Source organism: Arachis hypogaea, chromosome 3, assembly GCF_003086295.3.
Source record: "Arachis hypogaea cultivar Tifrunner chromosome 3, arahy.Tifrunner.gnm2.J5K5, whole genome shotgun sequence".
Taxonomy (NCBI): domain Eukaryota; kingdom Viridiplantae; phylum Streptophyta; class Magnoliopsida; order Fabales; family Fabaceae; genus Arachis; species Arachis hypogaea.
Genome location: NC_092038.1, coordinates 32,480,795 through 32,489,342, shown reverse-complemented (window position 1 = coordinate 32,489,342; position 8,548 = coordinate 32,480,795).

Genomic DNA, 8,548 nt, shown 5'->3' with positions numbered 1-8,548 from the left:
AAAATAAAATTAGATAAATAAAAATTGGGTTGCCTTCCAATAAGCGCTTCTTTAATGTCAATAGCTTGATAGTGGGCTCTCATGGAGCCACACAGGTGATCAGGTCAATGTTGTAGACTCCCAACACCAAACTTAGAGTTTGGCTATGGGGATTCAACACCAAACTTAGTGTTTGGCTGTGGCCTCCCAACACTAAACTTAGAGTTTGATGGTGGGGGCTTTGTTTGATTCTGTACTAAGAGAAGCTTTTCATGCTTCCTCTCCATGTTTACAGAAGAACACCCTTGCGTTTTAAACACAAGGTAGTCCCTATTCAATTGAATGACTAATTCTCCTCTATTAACATCTATCACAGCTCCTGCTGTGGCTAGGAAAGGTCTTTCAAGGATGATGCATTCATCCTCCTCCTTCCTAGTGTCTAAGATTATGAAATCAGCAGGGATGTAAAGGCCTTCAACCCTTACTAACACGTCCTCTACCAATCCATAAGCTTGTCTTACTGACTTGTCTGCCATTTGCAATGAAAATATGGCAGGCTGTACCTCAATGATCCCCAGCTTCTCTATTACAAAGAGTGGCATAAGATTTATGCCTGACCCTAGGTCACATAGAGCCTTTTCAAAGGTCATAGTGCTTATGGTACAGGGTATTAAGAATTTACCAGGATCTTGTTTCTTTTGAGGTATAGTTTGCTGAACCCATGTATCTAGTTCACCAATGAGCAAGGGAGGTTCACCTTCCCAAGTCTCATTACTAAACAACTTGGCATTCAGCTTCATGATTGCTCCTAGATATTGAGCAACTTGCTCTCCATTACATCTTTATCCTCTTTCAGAGGAAGAATAGTCTTCAAAGCTCATGAATGGCAGAAGGAGGTTTAATGGAATCTCTATGGTCTCTATATGAGCCTCAGATTCCTTTGGGTCCTCAATAGGAAACTCCTTCTTGGTTGGGAGACGTCCCATGAGGTCTTCCTCATTGGGATTCACGTCCTCCCCTTCCTCTCTAGGTTCGGCCATATTGATTATATCAACGGCCTTGCACTCTCTTTTTGGATTCTCTTCAGTATTGCTTGGGAGAGTACTAGGAGGAGTTTCAGTGACTTTCTTACTCAACTGGCCCACTTGTGCCTCCAAATTTCTAATGGAGGACCTTGTTTCACTCATGAAGCTTAAAGTGGCCTTAGACAGATCAGAGATTATATTTGCTAAGTTAGAGGTGCTCTGCTCAGAATTCTCTGTCTGTTGCTGAGAAGATGATGGAAAAGGCTTGCCATTGCTAAACCTGTTTCTTCCACCATTATTAAAGCCTTGTTGAGGCTTTTGTTGATCCTTCCATGAGAAATTTGGATGATTTCTCCATGAAGAATTATAAGTGTTTCCAAAAGGTTCACCCATGTAATTTACCTCTGCCATTGCAGGGTTTTCAGGATCATAAGCTTCTTCTTCAGAAGATGCCTCTTTAGTACTGTTGGATGCATTTTGCCATCCATTCAGACTTTGAGAAATCATGTTGACTTACTGAGTCAACATTTTGTTCTGAGCCAATATGGCATTCAGAGCATCAATTTCAAGAACTTCCTTCCTCTGAGGCATCCCATTATTCACGGAATTCCTCTTAGAGGTGTACATGAATTGGTTATTTGCAACCATTTCAATAAGTTCCTGAGCTTCTACAGGCATTTTCTTTAGGTGAATGGATCTACCTGCAGAGTGGTCTAGTGACATCTTAGAGAACTTAGACAGACCATAATAGAATATATCTATCATGGTCCATTCTGAAAACATGTCAGAAGGACACTTTTTGGTCATCTGCTTGTATCTTTCCCAAGCTTCATAGAGGAATTTACCATCTTTTTGCTTGAAGGTCTGAACAACAACTCTAAGCTTGTTCAGCTTTTGAGGAGGAAAGAACTTAACCAAGAAGGCCGCGACCAGCTTATCCCAAGAGTCCAGGCTATTCTTAGGTTGTGAGTCCAACCATGTTCTAGCTCTGTCTCTTACAGCAAAAGGGAAAAGCATGAGCCTGTAGACTTCAGGATCTACTCCATTAGTCTTAACAGTCTCACAGATCTGTAAGAACTCAGTTAAAAACTGGTAGGGATCTTCTGATTGAAGTCCATGAAACTTGCAGTTTTGTTGCATTAGAGCAACTAGTTGAGGTTTCAGTTCAAAATTGTTTGCTCCAATGGCAGGAATTGAGATGCTTCTTCCATCAAACTTGGAAGTAGGTGTAGTATAATCACCAAGCATCCTCCTTGCATTATTGTTGTTGGGTTCGGCTGCCATATCCTTTTATTGTTCGAAAATATTAGTAAGGTTGTCTCTGGATTGTTGTAATTTAGCTTCTCTTAGTTTCCTCTTCAGAGTCCTTTCAGGTTTAGGATCAGCTTCAACAAGAATGCCTTTTTCCTTATTCCTGCTCATATGAGAAAGAAGAGAACAAAAAAAGAAGAGGAATCCTCTATGTCACAGTATAGAGATTCCTTTAAATTAGTAGAAGAAGAAAGGGAATAAGAGTGAAGAAGAATGAATAATCCAAACACAAGGGTGAGGATAGGGGCAGAGATTGGAGATGAAGAAAAGTGTTAGTAAATGAATAAATAAATAGAATAAGATGAGAGAAGGAGAAATTTTCGAAAATAAATTTTGAAAAAGTAGTTAGTGATTTTCGAACATTAAGATAAGAAATAAAATTAAAATTAAAATTTAAAACAATTAATTAATTAAAAAGAAATTGTGATCTCTAATAATAGCTTCAACTTGGTATGTGCATTTATAACTTAGCACTTTCTTCACAACCTCGCACAACTAACCAACAAGTGTACCGGGTCGTCCAAGTAATAAACCTTACGTGAGTAAGGGTCAATCCCACAGAGATTGTTGGTATGAAGCAAGCTATGGTCATCTTGTAAATCTCAGTCAGGCGGATAATAAATGGTTATGGAGTTTTCGAATAATAATAATAAATAAACTAAAAATAAAGATAGAAATACTTATGTAGATCATCGATGGAAATTTCAGATAGGCGTATGAAGATGCTGTACTCCTTCTGAATCTCTGCTTTCCTACTGCCTTCATCCAATCCTTCTTACTCCTTTCCATGGCAAGCTGTATGTAGGGCATCACTGTTGTCAATGGCTACATCCCATCCTCTCAGTGAAAAAGGTCCAAATGCTCTGTCACGGCACAGCTAATCATCTGTCGATTCTCGATCATGTTGTAATAGAATCCCTTGATTCTTTTGCGTTTGTCAGCACGCCCAACAATCGCGAGTTTGAAGCTCGTCATAGTCATTCAATCCCGGAATCCTACTCGGAATACCACAGACAAGGTTTAGACTTTCCAGATTCTCATGAATGTCGCCATCAATTCTAGCTTATACCACAAAGACTCTGATCTCACGGAATGGAAGGCTCGGTTGTCAGGCGAGGGCAACCATGCGTTGTGCATCAGGAATCCAAGAGATACACACTCTAGCTTTCGCTTGTAGAACAGAAGTGGTTGTCAGGCACGCGTTCATAGGGACGGATGATGATGAGTGTCACGGATCATCACATCAATCAGGTTGAAGTATGAGTAGTATCTTAAAATAGAAATAAGATTGAATTTGAATAAAAGATAGTAGTAATTGCATTAAAACTTGAGGTACAGCAGAGCTCCACACCCTTAATCTATGGTGTGTAGAAACTCCACCGTTGAAAATACATAAGTGATGAAGGTTCAGGCATGGCTGAATGGCCCGCCCCCATAAATGTGATCAATAGCCTCCTAAGATGAATAATAGAATAAAACTGAGACCAAAGATGTAACGTGGTCAAAAGACACTGAATACAATAGTAAAATGTTCTATTTATACTAAACTAGCTACTAGGGTTTACAGAAGTAAGTAATTGATGCAGAAATCCACTTCCGGGGCCCACTTGGTGTGTGCTTGGGCTGAGCTTGAGCTTTACACGTTCAGAGGCTTCTTTTAGAGTTGAACGCCAAGTTGTAACGTGTTTTTGGCATTCAACTCTTGTTCGTGACATGTTTCTAGCGTTTGAATCCAGAATACAGTATGGAACTGCCGTTGAGCGCCAGTTTACGTCATCTAATCTCGAATAAAGCATGGACTATTATATATTGCTGAAAATCTCTGGATGTCTACTTTCCAACGCCGTTGAGAGCGCGCCATTTGGAGTTTTGTAGATCTATAAAATCCATTTCGAGTGTAGGGAGGTCAGAATCCAACAGCATCAGCAGTCCTTTGTCAACCTCCTTATCAGAGTTTTGCTCAGGTCCCTCAATTTCAGCCAAAAATTACCTGAAATCACAGAAAAACACACAAACTCATAGTAAAGTCCAGAAATGTGAATTTATCATAAAAACTAATGAAAACATCCCTAAAAGTAGCTAGATTATACTAAAAACTATCTAAAAACAATGCCAAAAAGCATATAAATTATTCGCTCATCAGTAAGCATACTTGGCACTTGATCATCCGGAACCACTGGAGGTAGCAAGATGTCTTCAGTACACTCAGAGGACTTCCCTACACTTGCACCTTGCTCCATGGTTTCCTCTTCTACTGTTTTTGGTGAATTTCAGCCACAATCTCGTCAATTATGTCACACTGGAAGATGGAATGGTCTTCCGATGGATGCTTCATAACTTCATCTAGGTTGAAGCTCACTGCTCTGCCATCTACTCAAAAGAATAGGTACCCGAGAAGGCATCCAACTTAAACCGTAAAGTCTTCAGAAATGGCCTTCCAAGCAAGATGGACGAAGGCCTTCCTGAGTCACTAGGGGGCATCTCTAGAATGTAGAAGTCAATAGGAAACGTCAACCCCTTAATGCTCACTAGGACGTCTTCCGCAATGCCAACCACCGAGATTATGCTCTTATCTGCCAAAATAAAATATGCTGCCGACCTTTCCAATGGTGGGAGCCTCAAGGCATCATATACAAATAATGGCATAATACTAACACACGCACCTAAATCACACATGCAGTCAATAAATTGAAGACCCCCTATAGTACAAGTAACCATACATGGATCAGGATCCCCACATTTCTCCGGTATAGCACCCATTAAAGCAGATATAGAGCTACCCAAAGGAATAGTTTCTAAATCATGTATTTTATCTTTATGCATGCACAAATCTTTTAGAAACTTAGCATATTTAGGTACTTGGTGAATAGCATCAAAAAGGGGAATAGTTACCTCAACCTTTTTGAAGATCTCCACCATCTTGGGGTCTAGCTCCACTTGCTTCTTTGTCCTCCTAGCAAGGTGTGGGAAAGGTATGGGGATGGTTTCTTGCACATCATCATCTTCCTTAAATACTCCATTCCTTGGTTGAGCCACTTCTTCTTCAACCGCATCTTGTACCTCATCCTCTTCTTCAACATCTTCTACCTCAACAACATCTTCAACTTGAATATCTTCTCTTGAGCTTGGCTCCTCGGGTCTCCTCTCTTGTAATGTAGTACCAGACCTCAAAGTGATGGCATTGATTCCACCCTTGGAGTTGGGTAAAGATTGAGAGAGGAGTGCATTAGAGCTTGAAGGTTGATTGTTGGGGGTAGATGGTGGTTCCATTCGGGATATAAGAGCTTGTAGAGTGGAGGTAAGACCGGTAAGGCTAGAGATAAGTGAATTTTGAAGCTCTTTTTGTCCTTGAAGGATAGAACGGAGTGTTTTATCTTGGTTAGAGGAAGGGGGAGGGTAGGTGATTTGAGGGGCTTGTGGTTGGTTGAACTGAGGTGCTTGGGCTTGCCCTTGGTGAGGTGCTCTGTATGGAGCATTCTGTTGATTTCGGTTTTGTTGATAGTTATTGTTATTCCACCTTTAATTTCCACCGTTGTCTCTGCCTCCTTGGTTGTAGTTGTCCCTCCATCCTTGGTTGGAATTATCTCTCCATCCTTGGTTGGAATTGTCTTGCCAACCTTGATTGTAGTTACCACCTTGGTTATAATTGCCGGCTTGTTGATAGTACATTTGATTCGGATGGTTGTAATAAGCATTTGTAGCCACCAAGGTGTTATCTTCTTGGAGTTGTGGACACTCATCAGTGTAATGGAAGTAGTAAGCGCATATTCCACACACTCTCTGAGGGACTAATTGTTGACACTGCTACTGTAGAGGAGGCGGAGGTTGTTGTTGATTCAGCTGGATCTGCTTGAGTATATTAGTCATCTCTCCTAGAGTCTTGGTGAGAGTAGTGGTCTCACTACTAGTAAAAACTTCTGCAATAGCCTTGGGATGATTAGTCTTTTGGTTTGCATTTCGGGTAGACTCAACTAGATCGGTGATTAGTTGCCACGCTTCTGTCGCCGTCTTGCACTTTGTCAGAGAGCCAATACTCGCAGCATCTAAAAGGGTCTTGTCTCCAAGCTTCATGCCTTGGCTAAAGTAGCTAATCAACACCAACTGGTCAATCTTGTGGTGGGGACATGAGTCTAGGAGATTCCTGAAGCATTCCCAATACTCGTGGAGAGTCTTTGATTCACCTTGAATGACTCAGGAAATCTCCTTCCTCAATCTATCAGTAACCTTTGCTGGAAAGTACTTGTCCAGAAATTTCTTTTTGAGCGAATCCCAATTGGTAACAACAGCTTCCGGTTGAGAGTAAAACCACTCCTTTGCCTTTTCCTCCAGAGAAAATGGGAAGGCATATAGCCAGACGACAGTCTCATCAGCACCATGCCGCCTAATAGTTGAATAAGCTGTCTGAAAATTCCTAAGGTAGCGTTTGTTTTCAAAGACAGGACAACATAGACAACGAAAGCTTAAAACGTGTTTGGAGATAGAGACATGGACACAAAACACATTTTCTCCAAGACACTATTTTATATTTTTGTGTCCACTTTTTTACGAAGGACAATGATGGACACAGGATTTGAAAAGGTAGACAAAGACCTTTTTATCAAAAAATTTTCCCTTTCTATCTGTAGATATTTTTTATTATTGTACTATTATCTCTTCTTATTTTTCCTAATTTTAGCTTCTTCTCTACATTTCTTCCTTTTCTGCGTTCTTTTTTTGCCGATACTCTCTTTTTTTGGTAGACTTTTTTATTTGACTAGATAATTAATTTATTTCTTTTTATTGTTCATTCTTTTCTTTATGGCATGCTGTATTAATGGAGACTTAATTCACTTTTCTACTTTATGTTACTTTATTTATTCTTAATTTTGTTACTTTAATACCATTTTTATCTTATTGGTTCATAGACTAATTCTTCTTGTAATTTTTTGTACCCCTACATACTCTTATTTTTTTATTAAATTAATTTGTACTTGATGTAAAAAATTTGGAATTACATAGCTATTTTAGTCATTTTGCATAATATCTTAGTTGTGTCATTGTCTATCCAAACATAATACAGGATATTACATTAGTGTCTTGTCCATCGTACCCAAATACAATACACAAAAAATAAATTCTAGTGTCTCCGTTCTATTATCTCTGTCTTAGTGTTATGTCATGTCCTGTCTTAAAAAACAAACACAGCGTAAGGTGCTTGATAGGCTCTTGAGCAGGCAAGCCATGGAACTTAGGCAGAAGATTTATCAGAGCAGTCTTCAGTTCGAAGTCAGCGGACAAGTTCGGATGATGCGCTTGATATGGTTGTAGTGTAAAATCTGGAGCTCATGCTTCCTTGAGAGTAATTCTTCTAGGAGCTGCCATAGTATCTGCACTCAAATTAACAGAAGAGGCGTCAATAGAATTAATAGAAGAGGAACTAGCTTCTTCCTAAAATGATGCTTCAGACTCGTCCTCAGATAAGTCTAGTGAATTGGGTAAAACCCCTTCACCACCCTCAGAGGCTAACCGACGCCGACCTCGCCTAATACGTGAAATAGTCCTCTCGATCTCAGGATCAAATGCGGCTAAGCTCGGATCCGATAACGAACATATCATTCAATGAAAGAAACGTGTAGCTCATTGGTACGGAATTTACAACCACAAACTAACCGGCAAGTGCACCGGGTCATATCAAGTAATACCTTAGGTGAGTGAGGATCGATCCCACGAGGATTGATGGATCAAGCAACAATAATTGAGTGATTAGCTTAGTCAGACAAACATAAAATAGTGTTTGAGTGTTCAAAAGCATTAAACAGTAATTTAGAGAATCAGAAAGCAAGCAATAAATTGAAGTGAAAGCAATATGAAGAAGGCAGTTAAGGCTTCAGAGTTATCTATTTTCTGGGTTGACTTTTCTTACTAACTATTTTAATCATGCAAGATTTAATTCATGGCAAACTATATGTGACTAAACCCTAATTCCTTAGACCTTTCTAGTCTCCTCTAACTTTCATTAATCGCCAATTCATTGGTCAATTAATTCCAATTAGGGGGTGAAGTTTAATTCTAGTTATTATGCCACAAAAGTCCTAATTATCCAAATATAAGAGGATATATGTCACGTATCCCGTTAAATCCAGATAATTAGAATTTAGGAGAAATTGTTTTCAAGCTGTTGTTCAAGTAAAGAGCTTTTCCAAGTTATACAAGAACTCAATTAGAAAGAGGGTCATACTTCCGTTCCACCCAAA